The sequence below is a fragment of the Pleurodeles waltl genome, chromosome 8, assembly GCF_031143425.1.
Source record: "Pleurodeles waltl isolate 20211129_DDA chromosome 8, aPleWal1.hap1.20221129, whole genome shotgun sequence".
Lineage (NCBI taxonomy): Eukaryota > Metazoa > Chordata > Amphibia > Caudata > Salamandridae > Pleurodeles > Pleurodeles waltl.
The window spans coordinates 1,156,458,485-1,156,474,304 of NC_090447.1; positions in this window are offsets into that span (position 1 = coordinate 1,156,458,485).

A 15,820-nucleotide genomic window follows, 5' to 3' on the forward strand; every position below is an offset into this window, starting at 1 on the left:
TCCCTTACCCTGACTAGAGTGAGGGTCCCTGCTTGTACAGAGCCAAAACTGACTGCCAGCCGGATACCCCGTTTCTAACATTGGTGATCAGCGTTGAGGATAGGACCTGCATTTGTACTTGACATACAGTGATTGGTATATACTACTGTTTTATTGCAGACCATTACACAACCACATACCGTTTTTTCTCTTGGATTTCTTTTGCTTTTCTTTTTTATCCTTTCTGAGATCTCTCTGCCTTTTGAGGCTTTGCACCTTTATTGAACCTTGTTCACAAATATGTCTCAGTCTGGGGAGCCATCAGCCGTTGTTGCAAAGGTGGTGTTTTGAGCTGGAGAAATTGGAGAGGTACACAGTGGCTGGGCTCAAGCAGTCAAAGAGTTCCAATGCCCTATCAAAAGCTCCACCAAGAAGGATGAGCTGTAAAAGGCGCTGAGGGCCTGGGTGGCAGAAAAGGAGACTGCGGGGCACGCAGTAGAGGAGAATATAGCTGTGGTGGAGAAGGTGCAGAGCTTGCATGGTGATTTGCTGAATAACGTGAACCTGCCTGGAGTGAGGGCCTCCAGGGCAAGCAGCAGTGCTTCTTCTAAAGGTCTGACCACAGAGGAACTGAGGGACAGACAAGCAGAGAGAACACATTATTTGGAGCTTGAGAAGCTCAAGGTGGAATTGGCAGAGAAGCAGAAGCAAAGAAAATGGCAATGGCCTCTTGTCATGCCTTCTCTTTGCATACAGGGAGGTACCACAGAAAGGACTTGGCCTTGGCCATTTTGAGCTGCTGCTATATGGCCACACTGTGAGGGGACCTCTGAGTCTAGTGAAGGAGGGCTGGGAGAAAGCTCCCAGTAGACCCTCTCAGGACATGCTTAGCTATGTGCTGACCTTTAGAAACTAGACTGCCGCCTTCAGGAAACTCGCTCAGGCAAACTTAGAAGCATGCCAGGAGGACATGAAACTGTAATACGACCAGAATGCCTTTCTGGTTGAGTTTCAGCCTGGCCAGAAAGTGTGGGTCAGGGCCCTAGTGGAGCCTCGTGCTCTCCACGAAAAGTGGACTGGGCCTTTTAAGGTGGTTGAGCGCAAGAATATCATCACCTATCTGGTGAATTTGAGGTTCCTAAATGTTAACCGCCTCAAACCACATTTTGATAGGTATGAACTGACCATGTTCTTGGCGACATATGATGGGATGGAGGTGGAGAGTGAGCGTCTTCCTGACCTCCTGTCTGCCCCTGAACCTCTCCCCTACACGGACCCTGGAACAGCAAGGGGACTGTCACCAGTTGCTGGGGTAGTTTGGTTCTCTGTTTTCCTTGACCCCAGGGGTCACTCATTTGTGTACACATGATGTGGACACTGGGGATAGTCCCCATGTAAAGCATAAGAGCGACAGGGTAGCTGACAGGGTTAGAGCCAGTATCAAGGATGAGGTTTCCAAGATGCTAGCATTAGGGTTGATAGAGTTCTCCAGCAGTCCTTGGTCTAGCCCAATGGTCTTGGTTCCAAAGGCTACTGCCCCGGGTGCCACTCCTGAACTTAGGTTCTGCGTGGACTACCATGGAATCAAAGCCATCACTAAGACTGGCGTGCACCCCATCCCTGAGCTGATGAGCTCATAGATCGGCTAGGAGCTGCCAAGTTCCTCAGTACGTTTGACTTAACATCTGGGTACTGGCAGATTGCCTTGACAAATGGGGCCAAAAAGACTTCAGGGTTATGCTCTTTGGGTTAAAAAATGCCCCTACCATCTTCTAGAGGTTGGTCAACCAGGTTCTGGCTGGGCTGGAGGATTTCAGCACTGCCTACCTGGATGACATTGCAGCGTTCAGCTCAAGCTGGGAGGAACACCTTCAGCATCATGTTAATTGTTGAAGGTCCTGCACAAAGCAGGCCTCACCACTAAGGCTAGTAAGTGTCAAATAGGGCAGGTATCTGTGCTTTACCTGTAACACCAGGTGGGGAGTGGCCAGGTGGCCCCCCCTACAACTCAAAATTGATGCCATTCCGGCTTGGGAACCCCCCCCAAGATCCAGACAGAGGTGAGTGCATTCTTAGGTCTCATCATGTACAACAGGAGGTTTGTCAAGGGGTATGGTACCATTGTTCCCCCTTGACAGAGCTGACTTCCAGGAAGCAGCCGAAGAAAGTTATCTGGACTGAGGTTTGTCAAACTGCTTTTGATGCCTGAAGGCAGCCACGTGCACGGCACCCATTCTGAAGGCACCCGACTTCTCCAAATAATTAGTTGTGCAGACTGATGCTTTAGAGCATGGTGTGGGGGCAGTTCCAGTACAGATAAAAGAAAAGGGCCTAGACCAGCCTGTAGCTTCCATTAGTAGGAGGTTGCTTCCCAAGGAACAAAAGTGGACTGCAATTGAGAGAGAAGCTCTTGCTGTGGTCTGTGCTCTGAAGAGGCTAAGTGCCTCAGACTCACTTCTGGTTTCAGACAGACCACGGGCCCCTCAGATGGTTAATGCAGATGATGGGTAGTAGACCCGGCATCCTTGGCATGGTCTCCCCTAACTTTTTGCCTCGTGCTTCCCAGGTTGTTGCTATGTGCTGGACTCTATTTTTGTTACTCTGGCACTTTACCACCATGCCTACCAGTGCTGAAGTGCAAGTGCTCCCTACGTGAAATTATATGTGTAATTGTTTTTTCCATGATTGGCTTATTTGATTTACTAGTAAGTCCCTAGTAAAGTGAACTAGAGGTGCCCGGGGCCTGTAAATCAAATGCTACTAGGGGGCCTGCAGCACTGATTGTGCCAACCACAGCAGTAGCCCTGTACACATGTCTAAGACCTACCACTGCAGTGCCTGTGTGTGCAGTTTTAAACTGCCAATTCGACTTGGCATGTACCCACTTGCCAGGCCTAAACCTTCCCTTTTTATACATGTACGGCACCCCTAAGGTAGGACCTCGGTAGCTCCCTGGGCAGGATGCAGTGTCTGATAAATGTGGACATGTACTGATGTGTTTTACATGTTGTAACAGTGAAATACTGCCAAATTCGTTTTTCACTGTTGCAAGTCCTGTCTCTCTCATAGGTTAACATGTGGGCTGCCTTAAGTTTCCCTTTGAGAGCAGATAGAAATATTTGGAGTCTCTGAACTCACAATTTAAAGATACATCTTTTAGTGAAGTGTCCTCTAGATAGTGACACAAAGGGAGCTGGGGTGTTGCCTGCATATCCTGATAAGCCATCTGGGCTAGAGGGAGGGAGGAGTGGTCATTTACACCTGAATGGGCTGTGCCTGCCCTCACACAATGCAGTATCCAACCACCTGGTGTGTGTCTGGGGCCTGGTCTGGGCAAGGCAGGATCCTGTAAAAAACAGAGACTTTTCTTTGAAGTCTGGCAACTTCAAAGGCAGAAAGGTGTATAAGCATTGGACCCAAAACCCCAGACTTTTGACTTCTTCAAGATTTGCTTCTGGAACGAAGAGGAACCTCCGACAAGGAGAAGAGCTGAGGAGAAGTGCAACCCCTGCCTGTGACTGTGCTTTCTTAGGCTATCCTGCAGTTGCTGCTTCTGCCTTTGAAAGGGGACAAAGACTGGACTTTGTTGTGCATTCCTGCTTGAGAATAATCTCCAAGGGCTTGGACTGAGCTTGTCTCCTGTTTTTGAAGCCTCAGCCACAGCAAAGGCTTCACCAACCAGTCTCTGAGTCTGCTAGCTTGTCAGAGGATGCCATTCCAGTTCCTAGGCCCCTGAGAGTGAATTTCTGGTAAACTCCTGTGAACTGACGCCAGACGACGCCGTGCGACTTTGTAAGGATGCTGCTGCATGGAACACGTGATGCTGCCTACACTGGAAGTCGTGGACCTCGCAGAAGCACGTCAATCCCACTGACATAGCAGGCCCCACATCACCAATGCTGCTGACGTCCAAAGAAATCGCAAGATCGGAATGTCTGTTGCAGAGCGGCGACCCTGTGACGTGACTGCAACCCCGTGAGGTCACCCATCAGCATTGTGACTTCGCCGGACTTTGACTTTGCCGGAAGTGTCCTGGGACCGACTCCTTGCAACCGACGCCGCCTCACCACTATGGCTCTGCAGCAAGGATCAGACGGCTCTAAGTGACGCCTCCGCTCCTTCACCTCGCAGCACCAGAACCATCGCTGCATCAGATCCAGCGCGCCTCCCTGCACCGGCCTGTTTTCCACACTTTTTTTAAGTACAGTACCTGGGGGTCCGTGTGCCTCCGTAAATGGCATCAGTGGTGTCGTGTTGTGGGAAACAACTCTGTCAAGACGTCGCTTAACATCAAATTGCAGCATTTTTGCTTCAAGGCACTATTTTTGTGCTTTTAATTGCTAAAGTCATATTTTTAATTGTGTGTTGTGGATCTTTATCGTATTTGGTCTTTTTCCAAACCTGTGTGGTGTCCATTGTGTAGTGTTTTACTGTGTTACTGTGTGTGATGGTACAAATACTTTACACATTGCTTCTGGGTTAAGCCTTTCTACTCATGCCAAGCTACCAAGGGGGCAAGCAGGGGTTAATCATGTGTGTTTCTCCTTTGCTCTGACTAGAGTGATGGTCCTTGCTTGGACAGGGGGCAACCTGACTACAACCCAAAGACCCCATTTCTAACAAGGGGTGAGAACCCAAATGGTTGAGAAGGTCCATCCCCCTACACGGAATGGACTTTACGGTGGAACACTACCCTGGTACAGAACATGCTAATGCTGATAATCTGTCCAGATTCTTCCACCTTAGTGATGACAACTCCCATGAGGTTGGGTGGTATCCCTACTTTCAGCTGGGAGTTACGTATTAGACCTAGCATCCTTAGTGTGGTTTCCCCTGTCTTTCTGCCTCTGCTCCCTGTGTCTTTGACTGTGTGCTGGACTTTGTTTTTGCTGGTTTGTTATACTTTGGGAACTTTACCACTGCTGACCAGTGCTAAAGTGCAAGTTCTCCCTCTATAAATTGTGAATATGACTATCCCTGATTGGCATATTTGATTTATTAGTAAGTCCTAGTAAAGTGCACTACAGGTTCCCAGGGCCTGTAAATCAGGTGCTACTAGTCGGCATGCAGAACTGATTGTGCCACCCACATGAGTAGCCCTGTAAACATGTCTCAGAACTGCCAATGCAGTGTCTGTGTGTGCAGTGTTGCACTGCCAATTCAGCTTAGCAAGGGTAACCATTCACCAGGCCCAAACCTTCCCTTTTACTAAATATAAGTCACCCATAAGGTAGGCCCTAGGTAGCCCCATGGGTAGGGTGCAGTGTATTTAAAAGTTAGAACATGTTCTAGTATATTTTACATGTCCTGATGGTGAAATACTGCCAAATTCGGTCTTCACTATTGCAAGGCCTGTCTCTCCCATAGTTTAACATGGGGACTGCCTTTAAATATCTCTTAAGTGCAGTTTCCAATCGGTAGTAGATAGAGATCTGGAGTTTGGGGCCTCTGAACTCACAATTTAAAAATACATATTTTGGTAGAATTATGTTTTAAATTGTCTGTTTGAAAATGCACTTTTAGAAAGTGGGTATTTTCTTGCTTAACCATTCTGTGCCTCTGCCTGCCTGTGGAATCCACGTCTGGGCCAGAATGACAGTTGGGCTGTGTGTGAATTCCCTCTAGACAGTAACACGAAGGGAGCTGAGGAGTGTCCTGCATATCCTGATGAGTCTCCTGGGTCAGAGTGGGGAGGGAGGAGCTGACACTTACACCTAAAAGGGCTCTGCCTGCCCTCACACAAGGCAGTCTGCAACCCCCTGGTGTGTGTCTGGGGCAAGGCCTGGTCAAGGAAGGATCTTGGAACAACAGAGACTTTCCCTTTGTAGTTTGCCTACTTCAAAGGCAGACATGAGTATAACTAGGGGACCCAAAACCCCAGACTTTAAGCACACTTCTGGATGAAGGGGAACCTCTGCAAAGGAAAAGAACTGAAGAGCTGGAAGAGAAGTACTGCCCCTTTGCTGTGTGTGCTTTGCTGGGCTGGCTTGCAGTTGCTGATTCTGCCTTAAAGGGGACAAAGACTGGACTTTGCTGTGTATCCTGCTTGTGAAGATTCTCCAAGGGCTTGGACTGAGCTTGCCCCCTGTTCTGAAGTCTCAGGGACATCCAAGACTTCATCTGCCAGCACCTAGGCTCTCCTCCTTAGACCCCCACCCTGCCAAGTGGTGCCAAATCCAGTCCCGGGCCCTTGAAAGGAGAAACTGGTGAACCCAATGAGAAAATCCACACACTGGAGCTGAGAAGCAGAAAAATCAATGCAGCGCCGACACCGCAGCTGAAAATAGACGCATTTCCGGTAGGATTAGTGCATCGCCAGCTCAGCGTGGATTTATCGCTGCTGTACGTCTGGATTTTCCATGCATCGTCCCTGGGCATCAACACCTGCAACATCACCACACTGACCTGCGGCTGCTTGTCCAGAAATCGATGCATCTCTTCCCTGCGAGGAATGATATGATGCATTGCTTGCCAAGTAGAGAAAGAATGGATGCACAGCCTCACTTGCGAGTAAGGAATGACCACATTGCTTGCTTCATCAATGCACGCCCACCCGTGTGGCTTTCTTTTTGATGCATTCCAAGTCCATGGTCAGAGACCATGGAAAGAGCCAACAGATGTCCTTCTCTGGCCCAGGGACACCCTCCATAAACACAAAAAGTATGGGGTTCACTTATAGGATGGAGCCACTGGAAAAGGATTTACCTAGGGCTCCTCAGTCTCACACTATGAGTACTGTATTGGGTGCTGTTTAAAGTTATGTGGTAAGGAAAGTTTCCTTTACGGACTAGGTGGTCTCACACACTATATAGTGTCTCGCTTCATCATATGACCACCTAGCCCCACCCAGGTAGGAAAATGCCACTTGGGCGGACTCAACCTCACCGTTAAAAGAACAGGAGGGAGTGCGGAAATTCAAATTATCTGAAAATATATGGGATCCAGCTATGCTAGGGAAAATATAAAATCACCTAGTCAGTCACCTGTGTAATAGTACACCGTTATTCGTGGTGACTGCTTGTCAGGTTAAGTGGTTATGGGGCACCTATATGAGAGTAAAGACTCGCGGGGTCACCTATCTAATAGTGAAGAACATGGTACTTAAACATTGTTTAATATAAGAAATGTCCAACTGAGTAAGAGCTTAAGCAGGCTGCATCCGTCACCTTCTGTAATCGTTCACTCGCTCTCTCTGCTCTCAAACCTTGTCAACAAGGTGTTTGCAGCTCCAAAATACCTCCAGCCAAGTCAGCAATAAAGCGTGGTTTGCGGTCACTTGTAAACCCACAGCTGTCTCGGTGTCCCCGAAGCTTGTGTAGGTGCTGCAAATTCAATAATAGAATTATGGAAAAGCTGCAGACTTGAATAAAATTCAAACTGCATAAAGCAGTGCAACATGGCACCGAAAAACCAAAGTAGGTTGGCAATGTATTCAATGGTGGGTGAGCTAACAAATAAACAAGGAGTGTTGAGCTAGGTCCGAGCCGAGCCAAGGATCTGCTTGCCTCTTAGAACCCATGCACTAGTGGAGCAATGAAAATGTTTGGCATATAAATCATACAACAAACATCATGTAAAATATGAAAAAATCTCTTCAAAATTAATAAGGGTGTATTTTGTATGTAGAAGCTTTTACAGTAATATGTCACATTGTAGAACTTCACTGAACTTACTAAACGTGATAGTTCTTAAACATGATGATCTTAAAGACATTCCTGCTCTGCTCCCACCACGACTATAGTGCCATTAGTGAACTAAGAGGCAAAAAGTTGTAATTTGAGCCCTGTTTGTGACCCAGATTCTTATAGGAAGACAAATATTATAGTCTATTAAATCAAGCACAACATGTTTTTTTACAGCTGGTAATTTGAACTGGGTATTTGAAATTGCTTTCATATACAATGATAAAGAAAAAGAAGGATCTTTGAAATAAAATCTTTGCCCAAGATTACAGTTTGGTTGAGCCGGAAAGCTATGATCACTCCAAACTTTCTGATTTCACTTTGTACAAATCAGACACTACATTTTTTAACTCCAATATTAAAGGTTTGTTTTGACCTCTGTGCATATGAGGGTAGAGCAAGGGTGGCAAGTAGAAGCCACATGAAAGCTCAGTTCGTTATAAGCTAGAAGTTCCAATGCTACCTCGAGCTGAGTCAGAGCCAGGCTTCAGACTTGAGCCCGGCTTGACCTTTCAATGGTTAACCCACCTCTAAGTGTATTATACTGTAGCTGCAATTCTATAGTCAAACTGCATTCACAGTTAGAGCATTGTATCCTTCGGAGTGGTCGGTTGGAAGAATGTTATGTTGCAGTGTACCCTACATGAGGAGTGTTTTGGTGCTCTAATAGGCTATATGTGCTTTGGCTTTATTAATACATGGCTAAATGTGATTTGTAAAACAAAAGTCCTGTAAACTGTGGTGCACTTTTACTACGTTGCCTGGCAATGCAGTACAGCAAAGAAAGTTATGGTGCTCCTGCTCTCTTCCCTAGCGCTGTCTCATGAACAGGCTGTTTAGTCTCCCTTACACACACACACACACACACCCACACACAAACACATACACACCCCCACCCCTTTGCACCACTGTAAAGTGTGTCTGTGGGATGTCTAGCGTAGGTTTTTGTTAGAAATTGCATTGTAGGTTGACTGGGGTGGGAACCTTAGTCAAACAGCAATCACAATCCTAGTCAGAGCAAGTGTCAGGCAAACTCTATATTAACCTTTGCTCACCCACTGGCAGCTAGGCACAGAGCATTCAGGCTTGACTTAGAGGCAATGTGTAAAGTATTTGTGCAACACTTCAAACAGTAAAACAGTGAAATTCTACACAAAAGATACTACAACTGGGTAGAAAAATAGATATGACTTTAATAACAACAGCGACCAAAATGACAAAAATTGGATAAGTAGAACTTCAGCCACTGATTTTTGAAAATTAAAAATAGTGCCAAGATGTGTAAAGCACTAAGGGCCAGATGTAGCAAAGGGTTTTTCCCATTCTGTGTCAATGGGAAAATGTGTTCGCACATATGGCCCTAAAAGTGGTTATCTGGTCGCATTGGACTGTGACAAAGTTGAAAGTGCAGGCCGACTGCGATGGAATGCAGGCCGGCTACAGAGACCCAGTTAGATCAGCTGAAAAAAAGTACATTCATCCAAGGTTGCGGAGCAATGTGTGGCTTGAGGGCAAAGATACGTTGTACAGCAGAGACGTTCTGCTGGTTCTTAGACGCGGTGAGGCTGTGGTGCGAGAACCTGATCCATTGACATCAAGGATCCTGTTGATGGGGCTTGCGATGCCAAGACTGGTGTCATTGTTAAGGCTGCTGTCAATGGGGATGTGAGGACCTTGCATTAGGGAAAAGCATCGCACAGTGGTGGTTCTGAAGGCAATGTGTTTGGTCTGATCCATGCAGCAACAATGCATCATTTCAGCTTGAGGATGCACCCCTTAGCCAAAGTGAAGCATTGGTTGGGCAGAGGATGCATCCGTTCCCCTGGAGCAAACACCTTAGGCCACTCCCAAGGGTCCAGGACTAGGGTGGTAGCAATTGACAGGCCAGACCTACAAAGGACAGGGTCCAGGTGCAAAAGCACGATGGTGAGAAAGTCTTTTATGTCACTAAGATGTCAGATTATGAGGCCTGCCAGATAGCCCTTGGGGTCACTCTGGGTTCAAGTAATGCAAGTCCAGTCCTTCTCATGTTGGTAGGAGAACAGCAGGCAGCAGGGCAGCACAGCAGAGCAGGAGTTCAGCAAAGCAGCATTCCAGCAGAATGGCGGTCCTTCAGCAGCATCGCAGTCCTTCTTCCTGGCTGAGTATTCACAGGTGCAGAAATGTACTGAAGTGGTGGTGTCAGAGGTCAAGTACTTATATCCAGTTGGGCCTTGTAAGTGAGGAAGACACAAAGACAGGCCTTTGAAGTGCTCAGAGATGCTGCTCTTTCTGCCCTGACTCAAGAGTCACTGCAGGGGGTTATACTGCCCTTTGTGTGAGGACACAACCTATTCAGGTGTAAGTGAAGCTGTGCCCAACACCTCCCTCCCATCCTTCCAGGATGGCCCATCAAGTCACATTTAAGCACCCTTTGTGTGTGACTGTCTGAGGGAATACAGAAAACCCAGCTGTCACCCACCCCAGAAATGTGGCCGGAGACAGGGTTCAGGCACCGAATGGCTAAAGTCAGAAGATTCCAACTTTCTAAAAGTGGCACTTTCAGAATGGCAATTTAAAATCTGATTTTAATAGGTTGTGATTTTAAATTCTGATTCTAGAAACACCAAACTCAGAAAGTTTATCTCTTCCTAATTGTAAATTACACTTATAAGCTGTCATAAGGTAATCTCAATGTTATCCTATGGGAGGGAAAGGCCCTGCCGCAGTGAAAAAACACTTTGGGAGTTTTTCACTACCAGGGTATGTAAAATAAAAATAATATGTCCTATCTTTTAAATACATTGCACCCTGGCCTCTGGGTTGTCCAAGGCTTAGCTTGGGGTGACTTACATGTATAAAAATGGAAGGTTTGGGCCTGGCAAAAAGATTATTTTGCCAGGTCGATGTGGCAGTATGAAACTGCACACACAGAATCTACAATGGCAGGTCTGAGACATGGTTAAGTGGCTACTTTGGTGGATGTCACAATCAGTGCTGCAGGCCCACAAGTAGCATTTAATTTATAGGCCTGGGTGCATGTAGTACACTTTACTAGGGACTTATTGTAAATTAAACATGTCAACTGGGGGTTAGCCAGTATTACCATGTTTAGGGGAGATAAAACAATCACTTTAGCACTGGTAACGGTGGTAAAGTGCATAGAGTCCTAATACCAGCAAATACAAGGTCAGAAAAAGGGAGGAGGAAGGAAAAGTTGGGGAGGGGACCACCCTAAGGCTGTCAGTTCTATCAGTTTTGTACTGGAAAGGTGCCCTTCAAGTACAAAATACTATGCTTAAACAAAGATTTAAACTTTTCCCACTTTGATGTGCGCTGTACAGGCTAGCACATATGCCACATGCAAAGCCGTAAACATTTGAAGAAAAAAAAATGTTCTACTTTTAACTGCCAACTCAAAGAAGTGTTATTTTTTGTGGAAAGTCCTGTCTATGATTTTAGTAGATACAACTGCTTGTAAAAAATAATAGGTGGTTTAATGGGATCCTCTATATACCACCTATGGAATGCCTCCCTGATGCATGGTAATGTAAAGCAGTGCAAGACACTGCCTTATTTTGTGCTAGAAAATAAATCCTAAATAAACACATTTATTCAAGTTTGTGCCACTTCTGTGATACAATCTTGGGGAAACAATGTAGGTAAATGTACCTCTGTTTGTCCAGCTATAGGAATTTAATATTCAATTGATATTCTATTGGGAAATGCACACCACTTATAACGCTGAGAGATTAAAAAACGTTTCTAAAAATGGTGAGCTTTGGCATTTTATATTTTCCCTCTCATAATTTGTGCAGCTTAAGTAATTGCAAATTAGATGGTTATACTGAGGCCCGAAAGTCAAAGTAATAGAAAAAAAATCTCACAGCGGGTCATTACAACCCTGGCGGACGGTGTTAAAGTGGCGGTAAGACCGCAAACAGGCCGGCGAAAAAAAAAGGGAATTATGACCGTGGCGGAAACCGCCAACAAACACAGCCACTTTAACACTCCGACCGCCACGGCGGTACAGACAAGCAGAGCGGCGGTCACCGCCAACAGACAGGCGGAAGACAAAGTACCGCCCACAGTATCACAACCTACCAATCCCCCACCTTTTCTGGGGCGGATTCACCGTGGATAAAAACACGGTGGAAACAGCCATTTCAAAGGGAAAACGCTCACCTCAAACACTCCATGAGGAAGGAGGGCACCATGGAGCCAGAATTCCAAATACTCCCTGTGATAGTCTTCCTGCTCCTGTACGATGACCATCAACGGTGGCGCCGAAGACAACGGTGAGTACTGCACCTACGACATAGGGGAGGCAAAAATCAGGGACACACACACGCAACACCCCCACCCCCACCCCGACCCTCACCCACTACAACACACACACCTATGCATATCCAAACATTACAGTAACAACCCCCAACCCCCCGGAAGAATGCAAAGACAAAAGGAAATTAGTGCAACCATTGTAATGTATAAAAATACAGTAAGCTAATATATACAGATATATATACACATTCTACAAAATATACATCACGATTAGCAGTGCAGGTATGCACCATTCAATCTCCATGGACCACTGGCCCCAAAATGCATGGGCGAGGACCACACTAGATACCTGAGCAAAACGGAGAGAACACTGCTGGGGCATCAGATCGAAATACAACAGGCACCTCAGGGGGAAGGGTAAGGGGGGCACCTCAGCCGGATGACAGCACCACGCCAGATCCACGAGGGGGCTCCATGCCCATTGATGTATCCTGGGGAGTGCAAAGCCACAGTCTCACAAGTCTTTTCAGTGGGTGGTTTGCCCACTGTACCATCCTGGGGAGTGCAAAGCCACAGTCTCACAAGTCTTTTCAGTGGGTGGTTTGCCCACTGTACCATCCTGGGGAGTGCAAAGCCACAGCTTCACAAGTCTCTATAGTGGGTGGTTTGCCCACTACTTTATCCTGGGGAGTGCAAAGCCACAGTCTCTCAAGTCTCTACAGTGGGTGGTTTGCCCACTGTACCATCCTGGGGAGTGCAAAGCCACAGTCTCACAAGTCTCTATAGTGGGTAGTTTGCCCACTGCTTTATCCTGGGGAGTGCAAAGCCACAGTCTGACAAGTCTCTATAGTGGGTGGTTTGCCCACTGCTTTATCCTGGGGAGTGCAAAGCCACAGTCTCACAAGTCTTTTCAGTGGGTGGTTTGCCCACTGTACCATCCTGGGGAGTGCAAAGCCACAGTCTCACAAGTCTCTATGGTGGGTGGTTTGCCCACTGCTTTATCCTGGGGAGTGCAAAGCCACAGTCTCTCAAGTTGATACCTGGCTCCACTGGTTCTGGAGGGGGACTGGTGCCCAGAGTGCTTCATCCTGTTAAGGACAGACGGAGTGGATGCATGTCTCCACTGGTTCTGGAGGGGGACTGGTGCCCAGAGTGCTTCATCCTGTTAAGGACAGACGGAGTGGATGCATGTCTCCACTGGTTCTGGAGGGGGACTGGTGCCCAGAGTGCATCACTGTCCCCGTGACGGTCCCAGTTCCGTCACTGCCCCTGCCGCACATGGGCTAGCGGTGCTAGAGTTGGTGGTGCTTGCCCTGTTCAGCGCTGCTTGACTTTGCAGTTTCTGACCTGTTGAGCGGTGCTTGACATGGCGGACTTTGCCCTGTTCAGCGGTGCTTGCCCTGTGCAGCGGTGCTTGCCATGGAGGTCCTTGCCCTGTTCAGCGGTGCTTGCCCTGTTCAGCGGTGCTTGCCATTGCGGTCTTTGCCCTGTTCAGCGGTGCTTGCCCTGTGCAACGGTGCTTGACTTTGCAGTTTTTGACCTGTTCAGCGGTGCTTGCCATGGCGGTCTTTGCCCTGTTCAGCGGTGCTTGCCCTGTTCAGCGGTGCTTGACTTTGCAGTTTCTGACCTGTTCAGCGGTGCTTGCCATGGCGGTCTTTGCCCTGTTCAGCGGTGCTTGCCCTGTTCAGCGGTGCTTGACTTTGCTGTCTCTGACCTGTGCAGCGGTGTTTGCCATGGCGGTCTTTGCCCTGTTCAGCGGTGCTTGCCCTGTTCAGCAGTGCTTGACTTTGCTGTCTCTGACCTGTGCAGCGGTGTTTGCCATTGTGGTCCCTCATTGCCCAGCGGGGCTGTGGCTGCCGGGGCCCTCCTGGGCACTGACTCTGGCGGTGGTCTCCGGACAAGTGACGATGGGACTGCCCTCCTGGGCACTGACTCTGGCAGTGGTCTCCTGACCTGTGACGATGGGACTGCCCTCCTGGGCACTGACTCTGGCGGTGGTCTCTGGACCACTGACGATGGGACTGCCCTCCTGGCATTGACTCTGGCGGTGGTCTCCTGACCAGTGACGATGGGACGGCCCTCCTGGGCACTGACTCTGGCGGTGGCGTCCTGACCAGTGATGATGGGACTGCCCTCCTGGGCACTGACTCTGGTGGTGGCGTCCTGGCCAGTGACGATCGGGCTGGCGGAGGCCTCCTGGGCAGTGTGGATGATGGCGGCCTTCTCCGCAGTGCTGCTCTTCCCAGACTTTGGCACTTTCTTCTGCCCATTCCCCACCTTGGGAGGAGTCACAGCTGAGTCGACACTCCCCCCGGGACCCTTGTGAGCGGCTTTGCCGGCTGGAGTCTTCCCCCTATCCCGTCAGGCACTGTCCTACTTCTGGTGCTTCACAGGGGGGGGGGACTGGCTGTGCTTTGGCTCCGTGTCACACTGGCTGCCCTGGTGCCCGGTGCACTCCACATACCTCTAACAGGCACCACTGGTACTGAAGATTTTTTGGCTGAGGTGCTAGTACGGGACCTATGAATTGGATGGGGGGTGGTGGGAAAGAGGTCAACGTTGCTCAGGAAAAGTTTCTGACGAACACTGGGATGGGTAGCTGGAGGGGTCTGGGAGTGGAGGAAGAGGAGGTGGTTGTAGGAGGTGTAACTTTGGATGATTTGGGTGCAGGTGCATGTTCTGGAGGCTGTTGTGAGGTGGATGGATGTTGGGTGTGTGTGTGCCCGCGTTTGTGTACTTTGGGAGGGGGCGTCACAGGCACGCTGGGAGAGGACACAGGGGATGTGTAAATGGTAGTGGGGGTGGTGAGTGCAGGTGAGCGGGGTGTGGTGCTGGGTGTGCTGGTGTGAGTCCTAGTGGCTGTAGTGGTAGTGCATGCAGGTGAGAGTGTAGACGACACTGGGAGGGAGGAGGGAGACGACGAGGAGGGGGACACAGTGGAGGCAGTGGATGTTGCTTTGTCTGTATGTGGGTGATGCTTGTGTGAGTGCCTGTGGGATGTGTGGTGCCTATGTTTGCCTCAGCTTCCCTTGTGTGTTGACGTGTGTGCAGGCTGGTCTGATGGTGTGCTTGGGATAGACAGAGGTACAGGGGATTGGGTCTGGGTGGAGGAAGTTGGAGGGGGGAGGCTAGACAAAGGGACAATGGCTGCCATCAGTGCTGAGGCCAGAGATTGCAGGGTTCGATGACGGGCAGCCTGACCAGAATGAATGCCCTCCAGGAATGCATTAGTGTGTTGCAACTCCCTTTCTACACCCTGGATGGCATTCACAATGGTAGACTGCCCAACAGTGAGTGACCTGAGGAGGTCAATGGCCTCCTCACTGAGGGCAGCAGAGGTGACAGGGTCTGAGGTGCCTGGGGCTAAGGTGATGCCCACCCTCCTGGGTGAGCGGGCACGAGGCGAAGGCTGAGGGGCTGCTGGGAGGGTGGTGCTAGTAGGGGGGGTGGCGGCTGTACCTGAAGAAGTGGGGGGCACAGATGTTGACGCAACCACCAGGGAGCTCCCATCGGAGGACGAGTCCGTGTCGCTGGTTGCTGATCCGGTGACCGCCGTGAAGCTCCCCTCGCCCTCCGTCCCACTGGTGTATTCGGAGTCCGTGGTGTGGCCCCCCATGGCCATGTGGGATGCAGCCCCCTCGTGCTCCGGTGCCACTGTACCTCCGCCTGATGATGCTGATGCACAAAAGAACAGGGAGAGCACAAAAATGGGGGGGGGACGACAGAAGAAAGACAGGTTGAGTGCATGGCTTACCGCTACCGTTGGCGGACAATACAAACACAGCAGCCCCCTGCACTACGCCGCGCTGTTGGGCTCTACAGATGCTGTTCCTGGGATATGGCCTACATGGCTATGGTCGACATCTGCACACATAGATGACACAGGGGCATGTATACCT